The following is a 17,858-nucleotide window of genomic DNA, read 5'->3' on the forward strand; positions in this document are numbered from 1 at the left end:
AAACTACTAGCGTCTGTACATAATACCCTCCGCCATTCGCTGTTCACTGGATGACGGAATATGTTTATAGATGACTTCGAAGCGGAATGCGTGGCAACAGCTCCGAAGTTGCGAGACCAATGAGTTAAAATGTGATGAATAATTAGTGAGTTTTTAATTTCGGTGAAGTGTAGGTTCCGGCACTGGATTTGTTTAGAAGTCTTCGGAAATCCTCTCAGTTCAGTAGGAAGAACTTCCCGGAACACCACTGTCGGTGACATGAGTTCTAACCTCGGTGAAACTACAGGCATCTCAGACCAGTTAGAAGGTACCGCACGTCTAGATAACTTTTGTTACGAGCCCAAGCAGCGCGAAATGGAGATCTAGGCTAGACACATCTACGGCAGCCAACCAGTGAGTACCTCGTATATATTTGTCAAATGCAATGGGAGCAAAAGAGCGAGTTTAATGAATACACCAGAGCATCGTTTTCATATGTGTGGTTTGCAATCCTGATGTTATTGGACGTGACGGAAGCGTAGTATTTACTGACAATCTTTAAAGTTTTCTGTATTTCCTCGATCGGCGTTCATATTAAATATGGATTTAATTGCAGACGATAGGTTAACTTTATTAACATTCCTCCTAATTTAGTTTCGCTTGGACTGTGCATCTTTGATTTTTTTTAAATGTACAGGTTATTACGGGACACATTACTTTGCAGCCTTTGTGTTTGAACATAGAACAGATGAACATACTTCACACAGAGTGGGAAATAGCTTCAGAGCCTCACGCAATGTTATTCTGAAGTTTACTTCGTCTCTTGGTTGCCCTGCCCGTTGAACTGTCACTTAGAGGACTTCTGTCCTCCACAATTTGCTACAGCTGTTTTGCCTGTTAACTTGAGAAGTGAAATGCGGACGTACTGATCATTGAACAACGATACTGCGCAACCGATACCGAACCCGACACCGCTTGTCTCGGGTGAGCTCGATGCGGTACTTCCAAACCGTGACGATTCGGATCACGACACATTACTGTTTGTAGAGGGAGCACTCAGGCGCACCAGAGTTTTTCACTTTAATCTCGTCTAGTCATCCAAACTGCTTCTCAATATACATTGTACTACCAATGCAACTTACTGCACATTGAATTAGTGCTCAGCTGGGAGGAGCTCCTAGGTTGCATTTGGTGAAATGTATGAAAATCTTTAATGAATAGAAATAGAACTGATGGACCAGAGCTGATTTCCAGTAAAACTGTATTGATCAATCACAGTCCCAGTCTTCTTTACGCTACTGTTAGCGATATCGACAGAAGCTCGATCTTACTGCAGCATTTAACTCCACTGGTTTCACAAAAACCAGTCTTGTATTACGGTCACGTGGAATTAAACATCCAGATTTACTTGAAACCAGCGGAGTGAACAAAGCCAACGGCCTTGCCGGAGTGGTAGCACCGGTTCCCCGTCAGATCACCGAAGTTAAGCACTGTAGGGCTGGGCTAGCACTTTGATGGGTGACCATCCGGTCTTCGCTATTAGCAAGCGGGGTGCACTCAGCCCTTGTGAGGTAACCTGAGGAGCTACTTGTCTGAGAAGTAGCTGCTCCGGTCTCGTAAACTGACATACGACCGGGAGAGCGGTGTACTGACCACATGCCCCTCTATATCCGCATCCAGTGAAGCCTGTGGGCCGAGGTTGACATGGCGGCCTGTCGGTACGTTGGGCCTTCCAACGCCTGTTCGGACAGAGTTCAATTTTTTTAGCGGAGTAAACAAAGGCTCCTTAAAGAAGTCATTTTCTTGGGTGAAGCTATTTTTTATATATTTTAAATCACGCCTGCTGTGTTTGCGACTAATTTCTCCCAGTTCAGCATTATCAAACGAGAGCCCTCAAAAATTGCGTTATATTCTTCTATTTGTCAAGATCTCGTGGCTCACGCAATAGTATCGAAAGAGCAACGGTTAATGAGATACACAACAGACTGTTAAAAGAAGAGACAAATGAGTTCAGACATTGGCTGCGAGTGAGGATGGATTAAAATCACTAGGGGAAAGTCGAAAATTTATGCAGGACCGTGATTAGAACCAGGGTATCCTGCTTACTAGGCAGATGCGCTGACCACTGCGCCATCCGACACAGTGGTCATAGAAACTGCACAGACCACACTAGCACGCCTTCCGTCAGACCCGAATTCTAAACTTATCTCCATACTGCTAATTTTGTGCCACTTGCCCATTATTCTGATTACTCGCGGCATTTCTCCGAGTCCAGTAATAGTTCGAGCCCGGTGTGAATCCGCACTGAGGAGATCATTGGCTGTCCTCGCCTTAATTATAGGTACGTGGTGTCTGTTCTTTCAGACATGCCCGAAGTAAGGAAGAGAACCAGTTCAGATACTGGTCCGGCACAAATTTTCCCCATTGATTTAAATCAATGTCTAATTTCTTTGTGTCCCCTAAAATCGATAACGATGAAAAAGTTCTAAGATTATACTGATAAATAACATTTGCGAATCATCTGACAATCATCGTTGCTCTGCCAGTCTATGCAGTCTGCTGATCACGTCTCCGTCGGTAGCATGCACTAAAATTGTTGATGTTGTGGTCTTCAGTTCTGAGACTGGTTTGATGCAGCTCTCCATTCTACTCTATCCTGTGTAAGCTTCTTCATCTTCCAGTACCTACTGCAACCTACACCCTTCTGAATCTGCTTAGTGTATTCATCTGTTGGTCTCCCTCTACGATTTTTACCCTCCACGCTGCCCTCCAATACTAAATTGGTGATCCATTGATGCGTCAAAACATGTCCTACCAACCGATCCCTTCTTCTAAAGGTAATCGACATAAATAGTCATACTTGTACGACACCGAAGTTAAAAGCGAAGGTAGTATAGCGATGCATGCTAAACAGTAGGATATACCTTACGTGGGTAGTAGAGAGGAAACCAAATCTTGATTTAGCTAATTTCTTAAGTAATTTTTCTTCTCAGATTAGAAATCCTCCAGTACAAAACATTGAGAAAACAATTTTATTACCACCAACGACTGGGGTGATGAAATAGACAGTGCAATGGTTGAGACCCCAGATACCTATTCGTGATGAGTGCAACTCATAATCCCTGACCAGTCGCCTTGTTTTGTTCTTAGGTAATTTCCGTAACTTGATACAGATGGCAGTATTGTTTCAAACAGTCCTGCATCACTTCTTCTGCGTCCGCGTTGACCCCGACGGTTCGTGAAACAATTGGTTTCCTTTCTTCGATAGACAGGCGCTAAAGTCGAGTGCAGGGACGGGAGCGAGTGAGAAGTGACGAAACACTTGCTCTGTGCGCGCCCTGACCTTGGCAGAGTTGAGGACGGCACAAAAAAGGAAGCGAACTGCGCTCTCACCTGGCGACGCGACGCGACGCGACTGGTCTGCTTCGCGCTTGGACCCAGGGCCTCGCTGGCAAGAGACGGAGAAAGAGAGAGAGAGAGAGAGAGAGAGAGAGAGAGAGAGAGAGAGAGGCGTTTAGCTCGGGGCGCTGCCTGCCCTGTCTGATCTGCAAGCTGCCGGCCGTTTCCTGCACTGCACTGATGCAAAACCAACTTTCTGCATCATATCGTCTACGTTAGAAACCATAGTATTTTTCCCTTTTTACATGAAGATGTTGGTTGGAGATTTAGTAAAGAGGTGTCAGTTGTGAGTGTACCTGTTAGGCGGCTAAATTGTGCACCAAAACAATCTTAACATTATGCAACGGCTATTCAACGTACTGGTGAGGATTTCCTGACGAGTAAGCTGTGTGTTGTTTAAGTTCACACGCGCCCGGACAGGCTGAACCCGGCTTCTGAGAGACGGGAACGTGAGCATCCGAATGTTCCGACGTTACTACTCTGGAAGATTCCACTCACGAGCAAGAGAAAATCTGTATACGTAAAATTGTAGGCACTGTTTAGGGTGCAGAACCTGAACTGGTAAAACCGGACTCTTATAGGATCACCTTGTCTGTCCGTCTGTCTGTCTGTACGACTTTTAAAAAGCCTTTTTCTCAGGAACGGGTGGATGTATAGTAAGGCCTACCGTCCCTTGGCGGTGCAGTAAATGTAAGCTAAGTCGATGCAATCGAAATGTCAAATATTTCGACACTCGCAAACTCATTCATCAAAACGTATAGTGTACTTCCTGTTGACCTACAATCATGAAATCTGGCAGCAAGCAAGGTTACATGGTACAAGTAAAGCAAAATTCCGAAAATTTTCGCTTTGTGTTTATATAACACAAAAATATTATTTTGTCATTCTCAGAAGTCTTTGAATTCCCAAGAGCAATATCTTTCCAGTATCGATATCGATAAAAGGCAAAAATAGTAGAAATTCTCGATTCTCAGGATGCACGGAATCCTCGGTGTGTGAGGATTTTCATCAATATTGTTCTGGCATGAATTTTTAATTTCCACTTCCACGGTTAACCAAAGTTGCTATGGTAGAATTTTTCTGCATTCTATTTTCCAGTTAAACAGTGTTTCATGGCGTATGGACACATTTTCAGTAATTGTTCGATTATCTGTGTTATCTACATTATACGGGTTGTAATGGATCTAAGTGCAGATATTTCTATTGGTAGATGAGGACGGTGTTCTGAACAACGTTATGTAGACAAAGTTGGCTTCTGTCTCGGGTTCTAGGCCCACGTTCATCTTATGATTTTACTGACCCTTCGCCAGCACGAGTGGCTGGCATTGTCAAAGCTTCACCCTCAGGACAACCCTTTCCAGGATCAAAGAAATTGTAGGTTGGGGCAGGTGGAGAAATCGGTCGTGGCAGAACGCGCACTGAGTGAGACCGAACACGTAATAAAATTCACGCAAACACGGCGTATATACGATTTTCAAACCGACAAGGAAGATCAAAGCGTGTCCTAGATCGGCAAAGGAGAAAAGGGATCCACTTGCAATGTCGGGAACATACCGTATACCATGCACATGCGGAAAAGTTAATGTCGGAATGACTGGACAATCAATCAACACCAGGATGAAAGAAAGTAGGCAGGCAGGCAGGCAGGCAGCTCTGGTGGGAAGCAGTCTAGCTCAAACTGTAACCCACACGGGGAAGTTTAAATGTTAACGAGTCTACGTGTACGCACGTGTAAACATCAGCTGACCACCTTACTGTTACATAAAATAGCTGTAGGCTACTGGTAACTTTGCTTTATGTTGCTTGTTTTTTTACGTTTGCTGGCTTTATAAGTTGTTCATCAGAAAATATCCTAGATACGTTCCGCTTTACACTGAGGCCGTCTAATTTTTGCGAAATGTTCTCTACGTTTCGGGCGATATCATCATGCCATAATTCATTAGAGAATGAGCAATGGATCTCATTCCCGTGCTGAAATCATGATACTTAAGAATTCATATCTCTTCGATTACGGGTTCATCAGAACTGAAAAACACTATCAGTTTCCGCAAGTAGTATGCTGGCTTCACTTAAAACATTAACAAAATTTGCTTATAACTATTTAGAGAAACTGCTGAAAACCTTTTCCAGAGTGACCGAATATGGTCCTAATATTCACTCTTTCGGAACAACTCCATCGCTCCAGATACGAATCTGGTCATTCTCTCATCAGCTTTTCTGTCTAAAAGCGAATTTCAGGACGAGGCTCAAGTGTCGTCAGAAAATACCAACCTCACCTACTACTCTATATGACGGGAATCGTGTAGCTAGTCAGACAAAGATAAATGGATCCGGCCGAAAAGTGCGTCGAAGAGGTCATAGCACTACAATATCTTACGGAACAAAGTAGTTTACGTAACTGATGTCGCTGAAGTCCGCCCCCCCCCCCCCCCCTCAGGGGATTGTTAGGAACTAATGTAAGATCAACCTGGTAGAAAATAGTTAATGAAACAATAGCAAGACAAACTTCAAAGAACACATGTATCGGAAATTGGGAAATGCAGAGAGTGTAATCTTATCGAGGTCCTGTAACATAGATACCTTTGCGGAGAAAACAACGTCGTATGGGAATGGTGCATAAAGAACCTATCTTCTTTTGATATGCTGCAGAGCAAGACAGCCCCTGTCACTTACATTGGTGCTACAGTAGGACGAAAACTACCACCTCACAACCAAGAAAAATACCTAGTGGTGATTGGCAGGACATACTGTGCCTTACTTAACCAGTGAGTAGATGAGCGATTGTATCCGGGCTATGAAGCATACACTGCACCCAGGCAAAGTTACTTGTGCTAACGAAGGATGCTAAATATACGCAAAACTATATCTCAGCGCTGGAAATAATGTAAATATGAAGTGGAAGAAAAGAACAAGATGAAGACATAGAAATCAGAATGCTGCTATTGCAGTTTTTGTCTGGTTGGCTGCTGCGGTAGTTTTCTCGAACGAATTTGGTTTCTTGCCATAGCTAATGGATACAGTGTCTACAACGATATGCTGCTCGGAAAAACAAGTGAAACGTCAGAGGTGCCTGGTAACTTTCTTAAGTTAAGGTATCCTCTCCGTAACCCAGTGGCACCGATAACTACGAGCAGCTATTCATTTAAACTGGGATGAGGACAAGGGTCCATGTTCTTCATCATTACATAGTGAACAGATAAAAACCAGAAGAGATTGCTGAGAGAAACTGTGCTACTTGATGTGAACGTATATTGTGTTGGTGGATTATTTACTTTTAATAAAATATTTTAAAGATGGCACATCATCTAGAAGAATGCAATACGATCAGCGTTTGGTCCGTGAAGAAGGAAAAGGATGTGGTATCGTTTCTTGACCAGAATGTGCCTGAGTGCCCCGGATTAAATTCCAAACCTCTCTGGGAAGCCTCCATGGGTAATAATAATAGATAATAATAAATAATAAAATGTTATTGTCATTCGGCTGATTACAGCACTAGACAGAGTCAAGAGCATATATTTCCACATAAACTACTATATCGATGTAAATTCGTTTACATAAAATAGGTACACGTTAGAATACAGTATCTTCATCTTCGAGAAATTCGTCAATGGTGTAAAACGGATTGTTCACTAGTAGCTTGTGTAATTTAGCTTTAAAAATATTTACAGGCAGTTTTTTTAAAGTCAGCTCTTAGTCTATTAAACATCCTTAGTCCAAGAACTAGGTGGGAGTTCTGCGATTTTAATAATCTATGATATGGCACGTCTACAGATGTTCTGTTTCTAGTTTTATGGTTATGAATGTCACTTCTCAACACTAAATTATATATTGTTTCTAACGTACAATAAAACATTGTAGATGAATAAGTTTAGTTCTGTAAGACACTGCAATTTAATAAACAGAGGTTTACAATGATCTGTTTTATCAGAACCTATTATTATTCTTATTACTTTCTTCTGTAAAAGTAAAATGTCACTTACATGACAGATACTACCCTACAGTAAGATTCTATAAGAGATGATTCTTTGGAAGGAGGTAAAATATGCTGATCTTACATTGACATTGGGAACATGTCTTTAAATTTCTGATTAGATAAATAACTCTTGAAAGCCTAGCCAATGTATTTTTAATGTGTAGTTCCCGTGTCAATTTATTGTCAATAGTAACACCTAAAAATTTTACAGTTTATAATTCTTGGTAGTTAGGAATCTCTTTGAGGCTAAAGTAAAGTGTCTGGGTTTTGATCCATTTAGTATGAAGCAATTAGCTTTGAACCATAATGAGGATTGAGCAAGGGTATTTTCGGTTGTTTTTTCAGTGTACCTAGATCAGAGCTTTTATGTAGAAAAGTTGTCATCAGCATACAATATTGTTTGAGAATTTATGAATGAGGGAAGGTCATTAATCATTAGTATAAACAGTAAAGGTCCAAGCACCCACCCTTGAGGCACTCTGTACCTAACATTAACCAAATTTGATTTCTCCGTACCAATGCACACAACTTGTTGACGGTTCTCTAAAAAAGACCTGAACATATCTATACTGTTGTCATCAAAACCATAGTAAACTAGCTTATTCAGCACAGTGTCATACTCTACACAGTCAAAGGCTCTGCCCAGGTCACAAAATGTAGCCTGGGCATAGTCCCTAGCCTCGAACACGTCTAGGACTAATTTTACGAGGGAGTCCATTGCATCCGTTGTGGATGTACCTTTCCTAAATCCAAACTGTTTATCACTAACTATATTTAGTTTACCCAAGTAGACTTGCTCATACATAATTGTTTCTAAAATTTTTGAAAAAACTGGCTATAGGTCTGTAACTAGCGGGACAGTTCTTTTTCCCTTTTTTTATATATGTGACATTTTGTTGCTCATCTGGGCTGTACAGAGGTGTGGACCATGTTTCAGTCTCATAGTTGTCCTGCAGTCCTCGATACAAAGCACGCAACACATGCCATCACCACAGTTACGAAACTCCGAACGGACCTCGGGAGACCTAGTGGTACCGGCCGACCGCCGTGTCATCCTCAGACGATAAACGTTACTGGATGCAAATATGGAGAGTCAGCTCGCCCGGCTGTTGTAAGTATTCGTGACCGGAACCGCTACTTCTCAACCTCACGAGGGCTGAGTGCACGTCGCTTGCCAACAGCCCTTGTCAGACTCGGACGGTCAATCATCCAAGTGGTAATCACGCCCGACAGCGCTCAACTTCCGTGATCTGAAAAAGGAATGTACCAATCCCTGCGTGTACGACGGACTCTGTTGGTTAACTTCTACGCTACCTCCTCCTCATGGTCTTCTAGCTGATGTCTTAAAACTCCTTTATTAAATTTTCAGCTCAAGCCTACGTCTTTCTAGTGCACAATAAATGTGAAGTTAAACGAATATACCCTTCAGCTCAAAAGTAGGTACTCTAGTTGATTATCTCGTCGGAAGAATAAGGACTTGGCCCTTCTAGAGAATTAAAACTATTGTTTCGGAGACAGCCACGTCTTTGTAGCCCCGAAACTACGTTAAATCAGTCACACATTTTGCACAACTGATGAGTGATAATCTCCGTACTGGAGTCACGTCTGTGTGAGTAATAGTATATTTAGCATCGATCAGATATTAGGCAACTTACAGGCAAAGTGAAAAGCAGAGGTAGATTTCAGTGCGATGTGTGATGGTGGTTACTATGGAGCGCCAACCTCCAACTAACCCTGTACTTTCTTCCATTATCAAATTTTTGTCTGTGGTGCGTGCTGTACTTAAAATTAAAGGTAATCTGTTCCAACATATTTTCTAAGCCCGTGTCAGATGCTGTGAACTACAGGCTGTCGCAAAGCCCCGTCCCCGCAATAACCTTTCTTCCAGGAGTGCCAGTTCTGCAAGGTTTGCAGGAGAGCTTCTGTGAAGATTGGAAGGTAGGAGACGAGGTACTGGCGGAAGTAAAACTGTGAGGACGGGCCGTGAGTCGTGCTTTGGTAGCTCAGTTGGTAGAGCACTTGCCCGCGAAAGGCTGCTGTTCCCAGTTCGAGTCTCGGTCCGGCACACAGTTTTAATCCGCCAGGAAGTTACAGAATTCTGTTTTAAAATATGGAATGTATTCGCAGTTGCGAATATGAACCACCTACGGCTGTACAATAGAATGAAGGCAATTAAGACTTGTGACCGACTGGGACTCAAACCCATAATTCCCTCTTTAGGCAGTCGCCTTAACAGCTTTCGCTATCCAAGCCCGACCCACGATCAAAACCAAACTTCCAGATGTCGTCTTCCATGAGTCGTACCTGTACTCGCACATCCCGTTAATGTTACTCCCGTACAGGGGAGATATTTTATTTGCAAGTCACAAACCCGGTATCGACCGTTAAATACGAAGTTGCAGTGCCTGCGTTTTGAAGAAATACGCTGCAATAACTCTTCGGACACATTTTAAGACGGTTTTATTATGTGCCACATGCCGCAGACTGATATCCATAACAGAACCACATTTTCAATTTCCAAGTAAAAGTTCAATGTCACATTACTAAAATACGAGCTGCCTCAGCCACTAAATGTCAAGATACCGAATAAGTCGCTAATTTTTATCGAAATAGCTCTTCAGCAGTAGCTTACAGCGCATAGACAATCACAAATTTGTATTGACAAAAACACGCCGCACTTGAGTTGAACACTGGTAACATCAGTATAAATATTGAGCTTAGTTCTTATGCCGCCCACGTATTTACATGCTGACATGTGACTATGTGTACAGGGCGTTACAAAAAGGTACGGCCAAACTTTCAGGAAACATTCCTCACTCACAAAGAAAGACTATTTTTTATGTGAACATGTGTCCGGGAACGCTTACTTTCCATGTTAGAGCTCATTTTATTACTTCACTTCAAATCACATTAATCATGGAATGGAAACACACAGCAACAGAACGTACCAGCATGACTTCAAACACTTCGTTACAGGAAATGTTCAAAATGTCCTCCGTTAGCGAGGATACATGCATCCACCCTCCGTCGCATGGAATCCCTGATGCGCTAATGCAGCCCTGGAGAATGGCGTATTGTATCACAGCCGTCCACAATACGAGCACGAAGAGTCTCTACATTTGGTACCGGGGTTGCGTAGACAAGAGCTTTCAAATGCCCCCATAAATGAAAGTCAAGAGGGTTGAGGTCAGGAGAGCGTGGAGGCCACGGAATTGGTCCGCCTCTACCAACCCATCGGTCACCGAATCTGTTGTTGAGAAGCGTACGAACACTTCGACTGAAATGTGCAGGAGCTCCATTGTGCATGAACCACATGTTGTGTCGCGCTTGTAAAGGCACACGTTCTAGCAGCACAGGTAGAGTATCTCGTATGAAATCATGATAACGTGCTCCATTGAGCGTAGGTGGAAGAAACTAAAATGAGCTCTAACATGGAAACTAAGCGTTTACGGACACATGTTCACGTAACATCTTTTCTTTATTTGTGTGTGAGGAATGTTTCCTGAAAGTTTGGCCGTACGTTTTTGTAACACCCTGTATATTTAGCGATATTTTGGCAAAATCCAGCAGCGTAATGCGCTTAGTACAATGCACTTTACAAGGCAACAGTTATTCAGTGGAGACAGCTTCCAGCTCTATCAACAATCTGCTGGAATGAATTTCAAACATGCACCTGTAATTAATATTTACGTTAATTTGCAAATCTTGTTGCTTTTTTGTATTGTTCCTCAACAATTCAAAAGTAAGTACTGGTCAATTTACTATGTAGTTAGAACACTAAGGAGCCGATACCCCCCAGTGCAGTTCAGACTCCACTATTTATATCAATTTTAATTTGCGGCTGAACTGTTTATTTTTGCTCTTCAGTAAATTTAGTGAGTGACGGAGCGCTCTCTACCGTACTCGTTGCCGTTTAATGACGGATAAACGTAAACAATCTGGCATCTCCGAAAGCAAACCTTGGCGAGCAAAGTTTGTTTGGGGAGGCGTCGCTTACCTGTGTCGTGTGCGGTAGGGTGTAGCGCTGCGCTGCGTGGGCGGCTCAGAAGCGCACGCCGGGCCCGGGCGGGCTGCGAGCTTTGCGGTGCTGTGTGGACGGGACGCGGCTTGCGATACGGAGTGGTCGATGCGCGCTGCGCGGGAGGCGGGCGGCTACTGGCGTTGCCGGGCAGCGGACGGCAGAGGGGCCGAGGGGCCGGCTCCCCACCACGACGCCCCACACACGCGCTGCAGCCACCTGCACCGCGGCCGGCTGCACCGCACTGTAGTCTATATACAGGCTCTCTACACTGCCAGCGAACGTGACCGCACCAACTTATTGCCCGACCGACCGACCGACCAATTTCGTGGCAAGCCTTCACACGTCCCGATCCACTGCACTCAGCGATTACAGCGCCGCCCTGTTGCTGTAATTTGGTCAAATTCATTGTTTACGTTCTACGAGATCCCGCCTGGTTTTACACAGAAACTGTAACGCGGGGTTTGCCTTGCCTGATTTTAGAGGTAACAAGAGCAAAAAGAGCCGAGAGAAATCTCTGAGCAAACGAGGACCTAAGCAAGGCAAGAAATTTACGCACGTTCTTTAATTAAGCAGCTGGAAGCCGATGTTATCCGTAATTATCTAAGAATGGCTGAAACATGCCTTTCGTAGTTTCTGAAAATAAACCATTCTTAGCGAGAAAGAATACAGAAATGAGGGCGGCTGTAAGCTGCAAAGAGAGGCTGCTAGCTACATTACAACTTCTAGCCACTGGCAGGAGTTAAGTGGACCGCAAATTCAGTGCTGTTGCATCCCCACAGTTACACTACTGGCCATTAAAATCGCTACACCACGAATAAATGCAGATGATAAACGGGTGTTCATTGGACAAATATATTATACTAGAACTGACATGTAATTACATTTTCACGCAGTTTGGGTGCACAGATCCTGAGGAATCAGTACTCAGAACAACCACCACTGACCGTAATAACGGGCTTGATATGCCTTTGCATTGAGTCAAACAGAGCTTGGATGGCGTGTACAGGTACAGCTGCCCACGCAGCTTCAACACGATACCACAGTTCATCAAGAGTAGTGACTGGCGTATTGTGACGAGCCAGTTACTCGGCCACCATTAACGAGACATTTTCAGTTGGTGAGACATCTGGAGAATGTGCTTGCCAGGGCAGCAGTGCAACATTTTCTGGCCCGTACAGGACCTGCAACATGCGGTCGTGCATTGTCCTGCTGAAATGTAGGGTTTTGCAGGGATCGAATGAAGGCGAATGAAGGGTAGAGCCACGGGTCGTAACACATCTGAAATGTAATGTCCACTGTTCAAAGTCCCGTCAATGCGAACAAGAGGTGACAGAGACGTGTAACCAGTGGCACGCCATACCATCACGCCAGGTGATACGCTAGTATGGCGATCACGAATACACGCTTCCAATGCCCCTTCACCGCCATGTCGCCAAACACGGATGCGACCATCATGATGCTGTAAACAGAACCTGGATTCATCCGAAAAAATGACGCTTTGCCATTCGTGCACCCAGGTTCGTCGTTGAGTACACTATCGCAGGCCCTCCTGTCTGTGATGCAGCGTCAAGGGTAACCGCAACCATGGTCTCCGAGCTGATAGTCCATGCTGCTGCTGCAAACGTCGTCGAACGTTGTCGAACTTTTCTTGCAGATGGTTGTTATCTTGCAAACGTCCCCATCTGTTGACTCAGGGATCGAGACGCGGCTGTAAAATCCGTTACAGCCATGCTGATAAAATGCCTGTCATCTCTACTGCTATTGATACGAGGCTGTTGGGATCCAGCACGGCGTCCGTATTACCCTCCTCAACCCAGCGATTCCATATTTTGCTAACAGTCATTGGATCTCGACCAACGCGAGCAGCAGTGTCGCCATACGATAAACCGCAATCGCGATAGGCTACAATCCGGCATTTATCAAAGTCGGAAACGTGATGGTACGCATTTCCCCTCCTTACAAGAGGCATGACAACAACGTTTCACCAGGCAATGCCGGTCAACTGCTGTTTGTGTATGAGGAATCGGTTAGAAATTTTCCTCGTGTCAGCACGTTGTAGGTGTCGCCACCGGCGCCAACCTTGAGTGAATGCTCTGAAAAGCTAATCATTTACATATCTTCCTCCTGTAGCATCTTCTTCCTCTCTGTAGCACATCATCTTCGTGGTGTATCAATTGTAATGACCAGTAGTGTATTATCTAAAATCATTCCTGAAACCTGCAATGTGTTTATAGTTGCCTGAGAAAATACGTCCTGGTAAAGCAAAATAAAGAAAAGAAAACATGGTCATATAAACCCATTTCAGATGATAAGAAGAAAGCCTACAGGTGGTCATGGCGCACATTATCTAATAAATAAAACAGATATATAAGAAATGAAGTAGTTGGCAACTGTAACTGGCCTGTCAAGACATACATTTTTTACGTAAAAGTAACCTTTCATTGCTGCAATATATTTTTTTTTTTTGTTTCCAGATGCGTTTCGTCTTTTGCTTTTAGGCACCGTCAGTGGATTTTAGAATGATACAGTTTTGTTTTGATATGCGATATTCGTCGATTATAAAATAGTTCATGTCTTCTCAAGCATATCAAAACAAAACAATATCACTCTAGATTCCACTGAAGATACCTTCAAATAAAATGCGAAACGCGTCTGGAAGAAATAAAATGCATTGCAGAGAGAAAAGGAGGTTTTTATTTACAAAACGAATATTTCAGTGCTTGCCATGGATGATGACCACGCAGACAACCTTACTGCCCCACACTTTGCTCTTCATAACAGAATGCTTGGATATAGACTGGACTTTTATAACACTTAAAACAATGAACCATGTATGTTTTGTGAATAAACATCTATTTTATTTCCGGTAGGTACCAGAAAAGAAACTTAAAAATCGAAATACAGAAGGGCGACGAACATTTGCTCAAAAAAAAAATTTTATTCTCTCTATGTGCCACATAAAACATGACGGAAGGTTTAAAAGAATGAAACGAGTGCTTCATTTCTTGCATCTCTATCACTATACCCTCCAACGAAAACGTCTACAAGCTTTAAATTTCTTCAGAAACTCCGTCAAAACTTTGTCTTCGCGCTCTGTAGAACAGCACTTCATCCAGCGCGCAGTGGCAAAGGACCTTTCGCTGGGTGGTTGGCGCGACGATGCTATAGACGGTAAAATTTGTTGGATGGGACGCATGGGGTGCGGATCGCCTGTTGGGCGGTCCTACCCGCCCGATACCTTGACAACGAAATTCGTCGGTCGTTCAAAACGCCTATATACGAGGGTCACTCCAAAAGAAATGCTTACTATTTTTTTTAAATTCATCTTTTATTCTACATGTTTGAAAGTTTTACTCTGTGTAGATTCATCCTTTAAGAACAATATTTTCATTTCTCCACAAAATTTCCATCCCTCTCAACTGCCTTACACCATCTTGGAACCGGAACCTGTATACCTGCAGGGTAAAATTCTGGATCAACCTGTTGGAGCCACTGTTTAGCAGCGTGCGCAAGGGAGTCATCATCTTCAAATCTTGTTCCACGAAGAGAGTTTTTCAGTTTCCCAGAGAGATGACAGTCACATGGAGCCAGGTCAGGCCTGTAAGGCGGGTGTTTCAGTGTTGTCCATCCGAGTTTTGTGATCGCTTCCATGGTTTTTTGACTGACATGTGGCCGTGCATTGTGGAGCAACAGCAAAACATCCTGCTTTTGCCGATGTGGTCGAACACGACTCAGTCGAGCTTGAAGTTTCTTCAGTGTCGGCACATATGCATCAGAATTTATGGTGATTCCACTTGGCATGAAGTCCACAAGCAATGGTCCTTCGGAATCGAAAAAACTGTAGCCATGATTTTTCGAGCAGATTACCTATTCGTCTTTGGTGAAAAATGATGGAGCCATGTTTCATCACCTGTCACAATTCTTCCAAGAAATTCATCTCCAGCATTCTCGTACTGTTCCAAAAGTTCGCTGCATACCGTTTTTCTTGTTTCTTTGTGAGCCACTGTCAACATCCTGGGAACCCAGTTGGCACAAACCTTTTGTAACGCCAACACTTTCAGTATTCTGCAAACACTTCCTTCCCCTATCCAAACGTAGCGTGGCAATTCGTTCACTGTGATGTATCTGTCATCAGTCACCAATTCGTTAACTCTCTGCACATTGTCTGGAGTGTGTGCAGTACGAGGCCTGCCGCTACGAGGACAATCCTCAATATTACCGTGCCCGCTTTCATCACGTAACCTGCTTGCCCACCGTCTAACTGTACTGCAATCGACAGCAGCATCTCCATACACCTTTTTCGACCTCTTGTGGATGTTTCCCACTGTCTTTTCTATGATAGCACGTTGCTTCTGACGAACGTCAAGTGTAGCAGCCATCTTGAAGACATGCTGTGACGGCGCCACTCACGGGAACAGGTTGAACTACATTTGAAAACTAGCGGGAAGGATGTATCTACACACTGTAAAAGTTTCACACATGCAGAATGAAAACTGTATTTTTACAAAAATAGTGTGCGTTTCTTTTGGAGTGACCCTTGTATGTCCAATTTGTTGGTCCGTCGGTCGGTCGGTCGGTTGGTGGGTCTGTAGGATCCATAAGTACTGTGAACTCATAGTGTCAACTGCCGGCCGCGGTAGCGTGAAAAAAGGAAGTTGGGAGGTGTGAGTCTGCTCGTGGACAACCAGCAAACTGACCCCGTACATGTCTATTTACACTTGTCCTCATTCTACCGGGTATTGTCACCAGAGGGCTTTATGGCTACGACGGTGGTAGAGTCGGGCAGTCTGAGAAGTGAGAACTTCTCTAATTCCTCGAAATCTGAGGTCGGGTCCTACATACGCACCGGCCGGCCGACCGACAAACTAGGTCTGGTCTTCAGTCCAGAGACTGGTTTGATGCAGCTCTCCATGCTACTCTATCCTGTGCTCGCCTCTTCATCTCCGACTAACTACTCCAACTGACACTCTTCTGAATCTGTTTAGTGTATTCATCTCGTGGTCTTCCTCTACGATTTTTACCCTCCACGCTGCCCTCCAATACTAAATTGGTGAGCCCTTGATGCCTCAGAATATGCCCTGCCAACCGATCCCTTCTTCTAGTGAAGATGCACCACAAATTTCTCTTCTCTGTAATTCTATTCAATACCTCCTCATTAGTTATGTGACCTACCCATCTTATCTTCAGCATTCTTCTGTAGCACCACATTTCGAATGCTTCTTTTCTCTTCTTGTCTAAACTATTTATCGTCCACGTTTCACTTCCATACAAGGCTACGCTCCATACAAATACTTTCAGAAACGACTTCCTGACACTTAAATATATACTCGATGTTAACAAATTTCTCTTCTTCAGAAACGCTTTCCTTGCCATTGCCAGTCTATATTTTATATCCTCTCTACTTCGACCATCATCAGTTATTTTACTTCCTAAATAGCAAAACTCCTTTACTACTTTAAGTGTCTCATTTCTTAATCTAATTCCATCAGCATCACCCGATTTAATTTGACTACATTCCATTATCCTCGTTTTGCTTTTGTTGATGTTCATCTTATATCCTCCTTTCAAGACACTGTCCATTCCGTTCAACTGCTCTTCCAGGACCTTTGCTGTCTCTGACAGAATTACAATGTCCTCGGCGAACCTTAAAGTTTTTATTTCTTCTCCATGGATTTTAATACCTACTCCGAATTTTTCTTTTGTTTCTTTTACTGCTTGCTCAATATACAGATTGAACAACATCGGGGAAAGGCTACAACCCTGTCTCACCCAACCACTTCTTCCCTTTCATATCCCTCAACTCTTATAACTGCCATCTGGTTTCTGTACAAATTGTAAATAGCGTTCCGCTCCCTGTATTTTACCCCTGCCACCTTCAGAATTTGAAAGAGTGTATTCCAATCAACATTTTCAAAAGCTTTCTCTAAGTCCATAAATGCTAGAAACGTAGGTTTGCCTTTCCTTAATCTATTTTCTAAGATAAGTCGTAGGGTCAGTATTGCCTCACGTGTTCCAACATTTCTACGGAATCCAAACTGATCTTCCCTGAGGTCGGCTTCTACCAGTTTTTCCATTCGTCTGTAAAGAATTCGTGTTAGTATTTTGCTGCTGTGACTTATTAAACTGATATTTCGGTAATTTTCACATCTGACAAACACATGTTTTCTTTGAGATTGGAATTATTATATTCTTCTCTAAGTCTGAGGGTATTTCGCCTGTCCCATACATTTTGCTCACCAGTTGGTAGAGTTTTGTGTGGACTGGCTCTCCCAAGGCTGTCAGTAGTTCTAATGGAATGTTGTCTACTCCCAGGGCCTTGTTTCGACTTAGATCTTTCTGTGCTCTGTCAAACTCTTCACGCAGTATCATATCTCCCATTTCAACTTCATCTACATCCTCTTCCATTTCCATAATATTGCCCTCCAGAACATCCCCCTTGTGTAGACAATCTATATACTCCTTCCACGTTTCTGCTTTCCCTTTTTT

At 43.4% G+C, this 17,858-nt stretch overlaps 1 protein-coding gene across 1 annotated transcript in view; it reads right to left on the reverse strand.

The window, feature by feature from the left end:
* The window catches only part of LOC126267400 (serine/arginine repetitive matrix protein 1-like), a 436,917-nt gene extending 425,415 nt beyond the window's left edge, over positions 1–11,502 (reverse strand). The window contains exon 1 of the mRNA XM_049972608.1: positions 11,349–11,502. The gene's annotated coding sequence lies outside the window, so the exon portion shown is untranslated. The remainder of the gene's footprint in view (positions 1–11,348) is intronic.
* Positions 11,503–17,858: the final 6,356 nt, after the last annotated feature.

The sequence above is a fragment of the Schistocerca gregaria genome, chromosome 4 (genome assembly GCF_023897955.1).
Source record: "Schistocerca gregaria isolate iqSchGreg1 chromosome 4, iqSchGreg1.2, whole genome shotgun sequence".
NCBI classification, from domain to species: Eukaryota; Metazoa; Arthropoda; class Insecta; order Orthoptera; family Acrididae; genus Schistocerca; species Schistocerca gregaria.